We start from the raw sequence: 16,368 nt of genomic DNA, 5'->3' as shown, positions 1-16,368 counted from the left end.
CCCTGAAGGAAAAACGGCAAGTATTGTTTACAAATTAATTTTGTGATCAATGTGTACAATCAGGGCCGGATTTGCCACAAGGTCATCTAGGTGCCCGCTAAAATTTGGGCCATCCATTACAAGGCTGTGTATCCTATATAATTATTAACCTTTATTTGTTTTGCACCACAAGGAACCCACAGCGCCCAGTTACAGAGTACATAAAGAAATAAGCAAAACAAGAAAATGGTCACTAATACCTCTTTTACACCAAGCCGAAAACCCTGGTTATTTCCGGGTCAGCCGTCAGTGTAAACAGCTCAAGGAAAAAATAAGAATTTACTTACCGATAATTCTATTTCTCGTAGTCCGTAGTGGATGCTGGGAACTCCGTAAGGACCATGGGGAATAGCGGCTCCGCAGGAGTCTGGGCACATCTAAAGAAAGCTTTAGGATCACCTGGTGTGCACTGGCTCCTCCCCCTATGACCCTCCTCCAAGCCTCAGTTAGGATACTGTGCCCGGACGAGCGTACACAATAAGGAAGGATTTTGAATCCCGGGTAAGACTCATACCAGCCACACCAATCACACTGTACAACTTGTGATCTGAACCCAGTTAACAGCATGATAATAGAGGAGCCTCTAGAAAAGATGGCTCACTACAGCAATAACCCGAATTTTTTTGGTAACAATAATTATGTACCAGTATTGCAGACAATCCGCACTTGGGATGGGCGCCCAGCATCCACTACGGACTACGAGAAATAGAATTATCGGTAAGTAAATTCTTATTTTCTCTGACGTCCTAGTGGATGCTGGGAACTCCGTAAGGACCATGGGGATTATACCAAAGCTCCCAAAACGGGCGGGAGAGTGCGGATAACTCTGCAGCACCCAATGAGAGAACTCCCGGTCCTCCTCAGCCAGGGTATCAAATTTGTAGAATTTTACAAACGTATTTGCTCCTGACCAAGTAACTGCTCGGCAAAGTTGTAAAGCCGAGACCCCTTGGCAGCTGCCCAAGATGAGCCCACCTTCCTTGTGGAGTGGGCATTTACAGATTTTTTTTTTTTTTTTTGTGGCTGTGGCAGGCCTGCCACAGAATGTGCAAGCTGAATTGTACTACAAATCCAACGAGCAATAGTCTGCTTAGAAGCAGGAGCACCCAGCTAGTTGGGTGCATACAGGATAAACAGCGAGTCAGATTTCCTGACTCCAGCCGTCCTGGAAACATATATTTTCCGGGTCCTGACAACGTCTAGCAACTTGGAGTCCTCCAAGTCCCTAGTAGCCGCAGGCACCACAATAGGTTTGGTTCAGGTGAACGCTGAAACCACCTTAGGGAGAAACTGAGGACGAGTCCTCAATTCCGCCCTGTCCGAATGGAAACTCAGATAAGGGCTTTTACAGGATAAAGCCACCAATTCTGACACGCGCCTGGCCCAGGCCATAGCGAACAGCATGACCACTTTTTCTGTGAGATATTTTAACTCCACAGATTTAAGTGGGTCAAACCAATGTGACTTTTGGAACCCAAAAACCACCTTGAGATCCCAAAGTGCCACTGAAGGCACAAAAGGAGTCTGTATATGCAGTACCCCTTTAACAAACGTCTGAACTTCAGGGACTGAAGCTAGTTCTTTTTTTTTTTTTTGGAAGAAAATCGACAGAGCCGAAATTTGAACCTTAATGGACCCCAATTTCAGGCCCATAGATACTCCTGTTTGCAGGAAATGTAGGAATCGACCCAGTTGAATTTCCTCCGTCGAGCCTTACTGGCCTCGCACCACGCAACATATTTTCGCCAAATGCGGTGATAATGTTTTGCGGTTACATCCTTCCCGGCCTTGATCAGGATAGGGATGACTTCAACCGGAATCAGTGTTCGCAAATACGCGCTATAGCGCGTATTTTACCCGGATCTGAAGGCGGGGACTCACTTTTCAAAAATGTGAGGGTCCCCGGGGACGCGCTCCACTGCAGCCAACTCCTTGTAAATTGACGGCGACGGCGCTTCTTGCCCGTACAGAGCGGAGGTGGAGCCTTACCACTGGCAGTCTGGTGGTGCCCCCTCCCCCTCCTGGTCACATGCAGTGGCTTCACACGGGGGCCAGGCAGAGAGTGAAGACGGCTCTGCGGCTGCTGTGCTGCGGGCGGGCGGTGACTCGCCAAGACCGTGAACTGCAGCTCCCTCCCAACCCGATATCTGCCTCCCTCTCGGCTGCCTCCAGTGTGCTCTCCCGCGATCTGTGTGAAGGAGAGCAGCGGTGACCGGCCAGGAACCTCACCTCCAGCCCCTGCCGTGCTCTGCCACCATACTGCTGCCGTGAGAAGAGCGGGCTGCACCATTACCATCAGGTGTCCCCAGCATCCCTACGGACGCCCAGCTAGCGGGCCTGTGACAGGGGAGCCAGTTCCCGAGGTGCCCGCCCCCCCCCTCAAAATTCTTCTCACTTCTTTTACCTGACTGAAACAGCGGTGACAGCACAGGGCCCTGGTGGTGCGGAAGGTACGTGCTCTACCTGGCGCAATGTGTATAACGGCGTGCTCTACCTGGCGCAATGTGTATAACGGCATGCTCTACCTGGCGCAATGTGTATAACGGCGTGCTCTACCTGGCGCAATGTGTATAACGGCGTGCTCTACCTGGCGCAATGTGTATAACGGCGTGCTCTACCTGGCGCAATGTGTATAACGGCGTGCTCTACCTGGCGCAATGTGTATAACGGCGTGCTCTACCTGGCGCAATGTGTATAACGGCGCGCTCTACCTGGCGCAATGTGTATAACGGATTGCTCTACCTGGCGCAGTGTGTGTAACGGCGTGCTCTACCTGGCGCAGTGTGTGTAACGGCGTGCTCTACCTGGCGCAGTGTGTGTAACGGCGTGCTCTACCTGGCGCAGTGTGTGTGTAACGGCGTGCTCTACCTGGCGCAGTGTGTGTAACGGCGTGCTCTACCTGGCGCAGTGTGTGTAACGGCGTGCTCTACCTGGCGCAGTGTGTGTAACGGCGTGCTCTACCTGGCGCAGTGTGTGTAACGGCGTGCTCTACCTGGCGCAGTGTGTGTAACGGCGTGCTCTACCTGGCGCAGTGTGTGTAACGGCGTGCTCTACCTGGCGGTGTGTGTAACGGCGTGCTCTACCTGGCGCAGTGTGTGTAACGGCGTGCTCTACCTGGCGCAGTGTGTGTAACGGCGTGCTCTACCTGGCGCAGTGTGTGTAACGGCGTGCTCTACCTGGCGCAGTGTGTGTAACGGCGTGCTCTACCTGGCGCAGTGTGTGTAACGGCGTGCTCTACCTGGCGCAGTGTGTGTAACGGCGTGCTCTACCTGGCGCAGTGTGTATAAGCGGCACTACAGTGTGGTGTAATGTGAATTGGCACTATTATGTGGTCACGCCCCTTCCCCATGAAGCCATGCACCTAAATTTTTGCGGCGCGCCTGCGGCGCGCACCACCTGTGGTTTCAGATCTGGGAGGTGGAGCTCCAATTCACTTTCTGCCAAAGGGCACCAAAATATCTAGTTAAAGCTCTGGGGCAGAGTGTCCTGCATGCTACACAGCCCAGCAGCACTGTCACCCCATGCCTCCACCTTGCAACACTTCTGTAGTGTCCAAATAAGATTAATATTAATAAAAACCTTAATTCGGATGGGACCCAGAACAGAACCGGTAGGACCCCAATTTTTAAAAGTGAGGGGTCCCTGGGACCCACTTTTTTGGGGGCTCAGCGCGATCACTGCGGAATGCCTTTTTTCTTCAGGATCCGGCGTTCAACCGCCATGCCGTCAAAGCAGCCGCGGCAAGTCGTGGAACAGACAAGGTCCCCGCTGAAGCAGGTCCCTTCTTAGAGGTAGAGGCCACGGATCCTCCGTGAGCATCTCTTGAAGTTCCGGTTACCAAGTCCTTCTTGGCCAATCCGGAGCCACTAATATAGTGCTTACTCCTCTCCATCTTATCAATCTCAGTACCTTGGGTATGAGAGGCAGAGGAGGGAAACCATACACTGATTGGTACACCCACGGTGTTACCAGAGCATCTACAGCTATTGCCTGAGGGTCCCTTGACCTGGCGCAATACCTGTCGAGTTTTTCCCAACGGTTTATAATCATGTGGAAGACTTCTGGGTGAAGTCCCTACTCTCCCGGGTGGAGGTCGTGCTGAGGAAATCTGCTTCCCAGTTGTCCACTCCCGGAATGAAAACTGCTGACAGTGCTATCACATGGTTTTTCGCCCAGCGAAGAATCCTTGCAGCTTCTGCCATTGCCCTCCTGCTTCTTGTGGCACCCTGTCTGTTTACGTGGGTGACTGCCATAATGTTGTCCGACTGGATCAACACCGGCTGACCTTGAAGCAGAGGTCTTGCTAAGCTTAGAGCATTGTAAATGGCCCTTAGCTTCAGGATATTTATGTGAAGTGATGTCTCCAGGCTTGACCATAAGCCCTGGATATTCCTTCCCTGTGTGACTGCTCCCCAGCCTCGCAGGCTGGCATCCGTGGTCACCAGGACCCAGTCCTGAATGCCGAATCTGCGGTCCTCTAGAAGATGAGCACTCTGCAACCACCACAGGAGGGATACCCTTGTCCCTGGTGACAGGGTTATCCGCTGATGCATCTGAAGATGCGACCCGGACTATTTGTCCAGTAGGTTCCACTGGAAAGTCTTGCGTGGAATCTGCCGAATGGGATTGCTTCGTAGGAAACCACCCTTTTTACCCAGAACCCTTGTGCATTGATGCACTGAGACTTGGTTTGGTTTTAGGAGGTTCCTGACTAGCTCGGATAACTCCCTGGCTTTTTCCTCCGGGAGAAACACCTTCTTTCTGGACTGTGTCCAGGATCATCCCTAGGAACAGAAGACAAGTCGTCGGAACCAGCTGCGAATCTGGAATATTGAGAATCCAATCGTGCTGCCGCAACACTACCTGAGATAGTGCTACACCGATCTCCAACTGTTCCCTGGATCTTACCCTTATCAGGGAATCGTCCAAGTAAAGGATAACTAAAATTCCCTTCCTTTGAAGGAATATCATCATTTCGGTCATTACTTCAGTAAAGACCCGGGGTGCCGTGGACCCTCCCTACGGCAGCGTCTGAACTGATAGTGACAGTTCTGTACCATAACCTGAGATACCCTTGGTGAGAAGGGTAAATTTTGACATGAAGGTAAGCATCCTTGATGTCCCGAGACATCATGTAGTCCCCTTCTTCCAGGTTTGCAATCACTGCTCTGAGTGACTCAATTTTGAATTTGAACCTCTGTATGTAAGTGTTCAAAGATTTTAGATTTTAAAATCGGTCTCACCGAGCCGTCTGGCTTCGGTACCACAATAGTGTGGAATAATACCCCGTTCCCTGTTGCAGGAGGGGTACCTTAATTATCACCTGCTGGGAATACAGCTTGTGAATGGCTTCCAAAACTGCCCCCCTGTCAGCGGGAGACGTCGGTAAAACAGACTTTTTGGAAACGGCGAGGGGAATACGTCTCGAATTCCAATTTGTACCCCTGAAATATTACCTGAAGGATCCAGGGGTCTACTTGCGAGTGAGCCCACTGCGCACTGAAATTCACTGAGAACGGGCCCCCACCGTGCCTGAACTTGTAAAGCCCTAGCGTCATACTGAGGGCTTGGCAGAGGCGGAAAAGGGTTTCTGTTCCTGGGAACTGGCTGATCTCTGCAGCCATTTTCCTCTCCCTCTGTCACGAGCAGAAAAGAGGAACCCTTTTGTCCGCTTGCCAACCAGGACTGCGCCTGATAATACGGCGTCTTATTTTGAGAGGCGACCTAGGGTACATCCCCTTTTTTAAGGCAATACTTCCAAATGCCGTTTGGAATCCCTGACCACTTTACTGGTAGAATACAACGCACTTTGACTTGATGCCAGTCGGCAAATATTCCGCTGTGCATCATGCATATATAGAAATGCATCTTTTAATTGCTCTATAGGCAATAATATACTGTCCTTATCTAGGATATCAATATTTCCAGTCAGGGAATCCGACCACGCCAACCCAGCACTGCACATCCAGGCTGAGGCGATTGCTGGTCGCAGTATAACACTAGTATGTGTGTAAATACATTTTAGGATACCCTCCTGCTTTTTATCAGCAGGATCCTTAAGGGCGGCCATCTCAAGAGAGGGTAGAGCCCTTGTTCTTACAAGCGTGTGAGCGCCTTATCCTTTTGGTGGTATTCATATTATCAGAAAAGTGTAAACATTTTCCATTGCATCAATCATGCAATGAGTGGCCCTATTTGGAAATCACGGTTGTCTCTTCACCGTCGACACAGGAGTCAGTATCCGTGTCGGCGTCTGTATCTGAGGTAACGGGCGCTTTAGAGCCCCTGTATGAGACGTCTGGACATGCACAAGCTGAGTAGCCGGCTGTCTCCTGTCAACCACTGTCTTTTATACAAAGCTGACACTGTCACGCAATTTCAACAGTACATCCACTCAGGTGTCGACCCCCTAGGGGGTGACAACACTATTACAGACACTCTACTCCGTCTCCACATCATTTTTTTCCTCATACATGTCGACACAAACGTACCGACACACAGCACACACACAGGGAATGCTCTGATAGAGGACAGGACCCACTAGCCCTTTGGGGAGACAGAGGGAGAGTTTGCCAGCACACACCAGAGCGCTATATATATATACAGGGATAACCTTATATAAGTGTTTTTCCCTTTATAGCTGCTGTATTGTTTATACTGCGCCTAATTTGTGCCCCCCTCTCTTTTTTAACCCCTTTCTGTAGTGTAGTGACTGCAGGGGAGAGCCAGGGAGCTTCCCTCCAACTGAGCTGTGAGGGAAAATGGCGCCAGTGTGCTGAGGAGATAGGCTCCGCCCCTTTCTCGGCATCCTTATCATCCGTTTTTCTGTATGTTTTGGCAGGGGTTAAATGCATCCATATAGCCCAGGAGTTATATGTGATGCATTTATTTTAGCCATATAAGGTTTTTATCGATTTATTGCGTCTCAGGGCGCTGCCCCCCCAGCGCCCTGCACCCTCAGTGACCGGAGTGTGAAGTGTGCTGAGAGCAATGGCGCACAGCTGCGGTGCTGTGCGCTACCTTATCTGAAGACAGGATCGTCTTCTGCCGCCGATTTCACCGGACCTCTTCACTCTTCTGGCTCTGTAAGGGGGCCGGCGGCGCGGCTCCGGGACCCATCCAGGCTGAACCTGTGATCGTCCCTCTGGAGCTAATGTCCAGTAGCCTAAGAAACCAGATCCACTCTGCACGCAGGTGAGTCCGTTTCTTCTCCCCTTAGTCCCTCGATGCAGTGAGCCTGTTGCCAGCAGGTCTCACTGAAAATAATAAACCTAAACTAAAACTTTCACAAAGAGCTCAGGAGAGCCCCTAGTGTGCACCCTTCTCGTCGGGCACAGAAATCTAACTGAGGCTTGGAGGAGGGTCATAGGGGGAGGAGCCAGTGCACACCAGGTGATCCTAAAGCTTTCTTTAGATGTGCCCAGACTCCTGCGGAGCCGCTATTCCCCATGGTCCTTACGGAGTTCCCAGCATCCACTAGGACGTCAGAGAAAATAAGAATTTACTTAACGATAATTCTATTTCTCGGAGTCCGTAGTGGATGCTGGGGTTCCTGAAAGGACCATGGGGAATAGCGGCTCCGCAGGAGACAGGGCACAAAAAGTAAAGCTTTAGGATCAGGTGGTGTGCACTGGCTCCTCCCCCTATGACCCTCCTCCAAGCCAGTTAGGTACTGTGCCCGGACGAGCGTACACAATAAGGGAGGAATTATGAATCCCGGGTAAGACTCATACCAGCCACACCAATCACACCGTACAACTTGTGATCTAAACCCAGTTAACAGTATGATAACAGCGGAGCCTCTGAAAAGATGGCTCACAACAATAATAACCCGATTTTTGTAACTATGTACAAGTATTGCAGATAATCCGCACTTGGGATGGGCGCCCAGCATCCACTACGGACTCCGAGAAATAGAATTATCGGTAAGTAAATTCTTATTTTCTCTATCGTCCTAGTGGATGCTGGGGTTCCTGAAAGGACCATGGGGATTATACCAAAGCTCCCAAACGGGCGGGAGAGTGCGGATGACTCTGCAGCACCGAATGAGAGAACTCCAGGTCCTCTTTTGCCAGGATATCAAATTTGTAGAATTTTACAAACGTGTTCTCCCCTGACCACGTAGCTGCTCGGCAGAGTTGTAATGCCGAGACCTCTCGGGCAGCCGCCCAAGATGAGCCCACCTTCCTTGTGGAATGGGCCTTAACCGATTTAGACTGTGGCAGGCCTGCCTCAGAATGTGCAAGTTGAATTGTGTTACAAATCCAACGAGCAATCGCCTGCTTAGAAGCAGGCGCACCCAACTTGTTGGGTGCATACAGTATAAACAGCGAGTCAGATTTTCTGACTCCAGCTGTCCTGGAACATATTTTCAGGGCCCTGACAACTCCTAGCAACTTGGAGTCCTCCAAGTCCCTAGTAGGTGCAAGGCACCACAATAAGCTGGTTCAGGTGAAACACTGACACCACCTTAGGGAGAGAACTGGGGACGAGTCCGCAGCTCTGCCCTGTCCGAATGGACAAACAGATAGGGGCTTTTTTGAGAAAAAACCACCAATTTGACACTCGCCTGGTCCAGGCCAGGGCCAAGAGCATGGTCACTTTTTATGTGAGATGCTTCAAATCCACATATTTGACTGGTTTTAAACCAATGTGATTTGAGGAATCCCAGAACTACGTTGAGATCCCACAGTGCCACTGGAGGCACAAAAAAGGGGTTTGTATATGCAATACTCCCTTGACAAACTTCTGGACTTCAGGAACTGAAGCCAATTCTTTCTGGAAGAAAATTTACAGGGCCGAATTTGAACCTTAATGGACCCCAATTTGAGGCCCATAGACACTCCTGTTTGCAGGAAATGCAGGAAACGACCGAGTTGAAATTTCTTTGTGGGGCCTTCCTGGCCTCACACCACGCAACATATTTTCGCCACACGTGGTGATAATGTTGTGCGGTCACCTCCTTTCTGGCTTTGACCAGGGTAGGAATGACCTCTTCCGGAATGCCTTTTTTCCCTTAGGATCCGGCTTTCCATCGCCATGCCGACAAACGCAGCTGCGGTAAGTCTTGGAACAGACATGGTACTTGCTGAAGCAAGTCCCTTCTTAGCGGCAGAGGCCATAAGACCTCTGTAAGCATCTCTTGAAGTTCCGGGTACCAAGTCCTTCTTGGCCAATCCGGAGCCATGAGTATAGTTCTTACTCCTCTACGTCTTATAATTCTCAGCACCTTAGGTATGAGAAGCAGAGGAGGGAACACATACACCGACTGGTACACCCCCGGTGTTACCAGAACGTCCACATCTATTGCCTGAGGGTCTCTTGACCTGGCGCAATACCTGTCCCGTTTTTTGTTCAGACGGGACGCCATCATGTCCACCTTTGGTATTTCCCAACGGTTTACAATCATGTGGAAAAAACTTCTCAATGAAGTTTCCACTCTCCCGGGTGGAGGTCGTGCTGAGGAAGTCTGCTTCCCAGTTTCCATTCCCGGGATGAAAAACTGCTGACAGTGTTATCACATGATTTTCCGCCCAGCGAAAAGTCCTTGCAGTTTCTGCCATTGCCCTCCTGCTTCTTGTGTCGCCCTGTCTGTTTACGTGGGCGACTGCCGTGATGTTTTTCCCACTGGATCAATACCGGCTGACCTTGAAGCAGAGGTCTTGCTAAGCTTAGAGCATTATAAATTTACCCTTAGCTCCAGTATATTTATGTGGAGAAAAGTCTCCATACTTGATCACACTCCCTGGAAATTTTTTCCTTGTGTGACTGCTCCCCAGCCTCTCAGGCTGGGCTCCGTGGTTACCAGCATCCAATCCTGAATGCCGAATCTGCTGCCCTCTAGAAGATGAGCACTCTATAACCACCACAGGAGAGACACCCTTGTCCTTGGATATTGGGTTATCCGCTGATGCATCTGAAGATGCGATCCGGACCATTTGTCCAGCAGATCCCACTGAAAAGTTCTTACGTGAAATCTGCCGAATGGAATTGCTTCGTAGGAAGCCACCATTTTTACCAGGACCCTTGTGCAATGATGCACTGTTTTTAGGAGGTTCCTGACTTGCTCGGATAACTCCCTGGCTTTCTCTTCCGGGAGAAACACCTTTTTCTGGACTGTGTCCAGAATCATCCCTAGGCACAGCAGACGTGTCGTCGGGATCAGCTGCGATTTTGGAATATTTAGAATCCACCCGTGCTGATTGTAGCAGTATCCGAGATAGTGCTACTCCGACCTCCAACTGTTCCCTGGACTATGCCCCTATCAGGAGATCGTCCAAGTAAGGGATAATTAAGACGCCTTTTCTTCGAAGAAGAATCATCAATTCGGCCATTACCTTGGTAAAGACCCCAGGGTGCCGTGGACAATCCAAACGGCAGCGTCTGAAACTGATAGTGACAGTTCTGCACCACGAACCTGAGGTACCCTTAGTGAGAAGGGCAAATTTGGGACATAGAGGTAAGCATCCCTGATGTCCCGGGACACTATATAGTCCCCTTATTCCTGGTTCGTTATCACTGCTCTGAGTGACTTCATCTTAATTTGAACCTTTGTAAGTGTTCAAAAACAAATTTTTAGAATAAGTCTCACCTAGCCTTCTGGCTTCAGTACCACAATATAGTGTGGAATAATACCCCTTTTCTGTAGTAGGAGGGGTAATTTAATTATCACCTGCTGGGAATACAGCTTGTGAATTTTTTCCCATACTACCTCCTTGTCGGAGGGAGACTTGGTAAAGCAGACTTCAGGAGCCTGCGAAGGGGAAACGTCTCGACATTCCCATCTGTACCCCCGGGATACTACTTGTAGGATCCAGGGGTCCTGTACGGTCTCAGCGCCATGCTGAGAACTTGTCAGACGCGGTGGAACGCTTCTGTTCCTGGGAATGGGCTGCCTGCTGCAGTCTTCTTCCCTTTCCTCTATCCCTGGGCAGATATGATCTTATAGGGACGAGAGGACTGAGGCTGAAAAGACGGTGTCTTTTTCTGCAGAGATGTGACTTAGGGTAAAAAACGGTGGATTTTCCAGCAGTTGCCGTGACCACCAGGTCCGATGGACCGACCCCAAACAAGTCCTCTTCCTGTATACGGCCATACTGTGCCGTTTGGAATCTGCATCACCTGACCACTGTCGTGTCCATAACATCTTCTGGCAGTTATGGACATCGCGTTTATTCATGATGCCAGAGTGCAAATATCCCTCTGTGCATCTCGCATATATAGAAATGCTCTATAGTCAATAAAATACTGTCCCTGTCAAGGGTATCAATATTTTTAGTCAGGGAATCCGACCAAGCCACCCTAGCTCTGCACATCCAGGCTGAGGCGATCGCTGGCCGCAGTATAACACCAGTATGTGTGTATATACTTTTTATTATATTTTCCAGCCTTGTCAGCTGGTCCTTGAGGACGGCCCTATCTATAGACGGTACCGCCACTTGTTTTGATAAGCGTGTGAGCGCCTTATCCACCTTAAAGGGTGTTTCCCAACGCACCCTAACTTCTGGCGGGAAAGGGTATACCGCCCATAATTTTCTATCGGGGGGAACCCACGCATCATCACACACTTTATTTAATTTATCTGATTCAGGAAAAACTATGGTAGTTTTTTCACATCCCACATAATACCCTCTTTTGTGGTACTTGTAGTATCAGAAATACGTAACACCTCCTTCATTGCCTTTAACGTGTGGCCCTAATAAGGAATACGTTTGTTTATTCACCGTCGACACTGGATTCAGTGTCCCTGTCTGTGTCGACCGACTAAAGTAAACGGGCGTTTTAAAACCCTTGACGGTGTTTTTGAGACGTCTGGACCGTACTAATTGTTTGTCGGCCGTCTCATGTCGTCAACCGACCTTGCAGCGTGTTGACATTATCACGTAATTTCCTAAATAAGCCATCCATTCCGGTGTCGACTCCCTAGAGAGTGACATCACCATTACAGGCAATTGCTCCGCCTCCTCACCAACATCGTCCTCCTACCTGTCGACACACACGTACCGACACACAGCACACACACAGGGAATGCTCTGATAGAGGACAGGACCCACTAGCCCTTTGGAGAGACAGAGGGAGAGTTTGCCAGCACACACCAAAAACGCTATAATTATATAGGGACAACCTTATATAAGTGTTTTCCCTTATAGCATCTTAATATATATATAAGCATATCGCCAAATTAGTGCCCCCCCTTTCTGTTTTAACCCTGTTTCTGTAGTGCAGTGCAGGGGAGAGCCTGGGAGCCTTCCCTCCAGCCTTTCTGTGAGGGAAAATGGCGCTGTGTGCTGAGGAGATAGGCCCCGCCCCTTTTTCGGCGGCCTCGTCTCCCGCTCTTAACGGATTCTGGCAGGGGTTAAATATCTCCATATAGCCTCCGGAGGCTATATGTGAGGTATTTTTAGCCAAAATAGGTATTCATTTGCCTCCCAGGGCGCCCCCCTCCCAGCGCCCTGCACCCTCAGTGACTGCCGTGTGAAGTGTGCTGAGAGGAAAATGGCGCACAGCTGCAGTGCTGTGCGCTACCTTTAGAAGACTGAGGAGTCTTCTGCCGCCGATTCTGGACCTCTTCTTACTTCAGCATCTGCAAGGGGGCCGGCGGCAAGGCTCCGGTGACCATCCAGGCTGTACCTGTGATCGTCCCTCTGGAGCTGATGTCCAGTAGCCAAGAAGCCAATCCATCCTGCACGCAGGTGAGTTCACTTCTTCTCCCCTAAGTCCCTCGTTGCAGTGATCCTGTTGCCAGCAGGACTCACTGTAAAATAAAAAACCTAAGCTAAACTTTCCTAAGCAGCTCTTTAGGAGAGCCACCTAGATTGCACCCTTCTCGGCCGGGCACAAAAATCTAACTGGCTTGGAGGAGGGTCATAGGGGGAGGAGCCAGTGCACACCACCTGATCCTAAAGCTTTACTTTTTGTGCCCTGTCTCCTGCGGAGCCGCTATTCCCCATGGTCCTTTCAGGAACCCCAGCATCCACTAGGACGATAGAGAAATATGAAATAACCTGGGTCAATTAACCCGGCAATTCTACCCAGGTTTTGACCAGGCTTGAACACAAGTAGAACCAAAGTTCGGGGCAGTGTAAATGGGTAACCTGGGTCAAACAACGCGGGACCCGTTCACAGCAATGGGAGACCCCATACCTCCCAACTGCAGCATCCTGTGGGAGGTTGGGGCGACAGGGCGCACGCTGTCTGCGTTGCTATGCAATCACCAGAAGCACAAACATTGTCAAAATAACATTGGTATCAGTAGAAATCGCAAATTTACTAAGAACCGACTTTGCAAAATGTGAATGAATTCCCACCAAAAATGCAAATAAAAAAAATAAAAATTGCACCTCAATGCAAGAAATCAATGCACTGGTTCTTTTGAGCGTCTTAACATGTGAAATCCATGTTTTTGTCTAAGTTTCATCAAAAGCACCACCAAAATCGCATCTCAGTGCGGTGGGATGTAATGCAGTCTGAGATTGCTGGAGGTGCAGGTTCCCGGCCGATCTTGGATGTTTTTTTTAAAGGACAATTACTTATAAGGCAAAACCGAGATCGGCCAGCAACCCACACCTCCGGCGATCTCAGACTGCATTACACCCTGCTGCTGACCTGGGAGTTTTGGTCAGAATTAGTGTTTTTCAGAATAGGGAGAATGACAATATTTTTTAATGGTGGAAATATACCAGTGGAGAGAGACATATTACTAATGTTAGTTAAAGCTGGGATGGGAACTTGACTGATATGCAAGCTTAAGTGTGGCATACCTTTACATTCTATTAACACTTTTCACACACTAATTTCTTTAACACTATTTTCTTCATTTTAATTACATCTCATTTTTGTATCACCTTCCTTATAGCTTCAGCTTCCTAACACTAATTTATTAACACTATAGTTTTTTCACTGGTATGCTGCCGTGGGCTTTCTGGCTTATGCTGGTGTTTTGGGGTGCCACACCCTGCACCTAGATATAGCACTAGGGACCCCAAATATACAGAGACGCCTTGATGCGGCTTTGGGGCTTATTCATACATTTGCGCAAATATATGTAACCGAGATCTCTGAATTCTAATATTGTGTTGGATTTACATCTGGTTACTGTTATCATTCAGTGTGCTGGGGGAAACAAAATGCCTGACATGCAAGGGGAAATGGTCAAAAGGACACATAGTAGGAGGACTTCCTTGTGTCTTTTCTAGGACACAAGAAAAAGACAGAGCTGGAAAGAAATGTAAGTCGTTTGTGGCTCAGGGGAGTGAATCCTGTCCTTGAAGTAGGAAACAAGATCTTGAGCAGTGACGGTTGTCAGAAGGTTTATGGCAGGAGGGCTGAGAAGAGTTGAAAATATATTAAATAGACATTTAAAAAGGATGTAGTTATGTGACTGGCAGTCGTCACTATACCAACATAGGGATCCCGGCCGATTCAGAGCCCGACAGTCGGCATGTTGACTAACAGCAGGATCCCAAACGCCCGTCACCCAAACCCAACCCATTTAAAAACATATGAGACAAGTTGTTGCACTGAGGTGTAAAATCGTTGAATCCATCAGAGTTGAGACTTCTGCGGGTATGCTGAGGCTTGGTACAGTAAGAGTGTAAAGAGGTAAAGTTGGTGGAGGACAGCATGCATGTATTCAGGGGGAGGTCTGAGATAGTGAGAGGAGTGTTAGAAACTGCATAAAGTCTACAGAAAACATTATCAAGGTTGCGGCAATCACATTGGGTAGAAGAGGCCACTGGCTAGTTACTAGTGCACTATATTATGATTAAATGTGATTTTCCTGGAACCTTGTTCTTATGGGACAGTGCAGTTTATTTAGAGTACTATTGTCTAGCCTAGGTGGACATCGTCCTCAGACTGCACATCAAGTATAGTATAGTATAGGGCCGTGAAGACCACCCGGCCGGATGTAATGGCTTGCAAGTTGCGAGATGACTGGAGCCCCGAGACTCCGGCCGAACTCGTACGTTTTTTTAAAGCAGCAAACATTTACAAGGCAAAACCTAGTTGGTTTTGCCTTGTAAATGTTTGCTGCTTTAGCAAAATAAGAACTTAACAAAATAAGTTTTGCTCACCCCCCATGACTACACTGAAATCGGAGGGTCACCCTCAGCCATCCGCAGAAGATACCAGGATGTGTTACATAGGGAATTTCGGATTTGGGTTTGAACATCTGTGGAAAGAGTTACAACAGCCACCTACCTCCCCTTGAGATTAGAAGCTCATTAGGGAGAATGCCAAACAGAGCCCATTTGGGGGTTAAAGTCACATAGTTAAGCAAATGGTCTCTGGAGTATTTAAGTATCTGCAACCAGAATCTACGAAGTAGTGGACAAGACCATAGACAATGGAGGAGATCAGCCTGTGGCTGGCCACATTTGAAACATGAGTGGGTTGTGGAAAGCCCAATCAGAAATTTTTCTATGTGGGGACAGGTAGGATCTGTGCCATATATTGAGAAACATCTCTGTGTACATGGTGGAAAAAAATAGGATTTTAATACCTACTGGTAAATCCTTTTCTCTTAGTCCGTAGAGAATGCTGGAGATGCTTCAAGAACCATGGGGTATAGACGGGATCCACAGGAGACATGGGCACTTTAAGACTTTAAAAGGGGTGTGAACTGGCTCCTCCCTCTATGCCCCTCCTCCAGACTCCAGTTATAGGAACTGTGCACAGGGAGATGGACATTTCGAGGAAAAGGATTTATTTAATTTTTAAAACTAAGGTGAGATACATACCAGCTCACACCTCAAACACGCCGTACAACATGGCATTCAACAACAACGCATGCAACGGCATGACCAACATCAGCCACAGACTGACTGAACTCAACCTGAGTGTAACCATAACCAACTGCAGATACAGCCCGCACTGGGACGGGCGCCCAGCATCCTCTACGGACTAAGAGAAAAGGATTTACCGTTGGGTATTAAAATCCTATTTTCTCATACGTCCTAGAGGATGCTGGGGATGCTTCAAGAACCATGGGGTTTATACCAAAGCTCTAGAACGGGCGGGAGAGAGCGGATGACTCTGCAGCACCGATTGACCAAACAAGAGGTCCTCCTCAGCCAGGGTATCAAACTTGTAAAACTTCGCAAAGGTGTTTGAACCCGACCAAGTAGCAGCTCCGCACAGCTGTAATGCCGAGACCCCTCGGCAGCCGCCCAGGAAGAGCCCACCTGCCTGGCAGAATGGTCTTTCACCGATTTCGGTAACGGCAATCCTGCCATAGAATGAGCCTGCTGAATCGTATTACAGATCCAGCGCGCAATAGTCTGCTTTGAAGCAGGAGCCCCAATCTTGTTGGGAGCCCACAGGACAAAC

The 16,368-nt window shown here is 49.0% G+C and overlaps 1 protein-coding gene across 2 annotated transcripts in view; it reads right to left on the bottom strand.

The window, feature by feature from the left end:
- Positions 1-16,368, bottom strand: part of BAZ2A (bromodomain adjacent to zinc finger domain 2A) — a 441,771-nt gene that overhangs the window by 313,942 nt on the left and 111,461 nt on the right. The window lies entirely within an intron of this gene.

Source organism: Pseudophryne corroboree, chromosome 2, assembly GCF_028390025.1.
Source record: "Pseudophryne corroboree isolate aPseCor3 chromosome 2, aPseCor3.hap2, whole genome shotgun sequence".
Taxonomy (NCBI): domain Eukaryota; kingdom Metazoa; phylum Chordata; class Amphibia; order Anura; family Myobatrachidae; genus Pseudophryne; species Pseudophryne corroboree.
The sequence above is the reverse complement of the archived record's forward strand: the minus strand, read 5'-3'. Positions and strand labels throughout refer to the sequence as shown.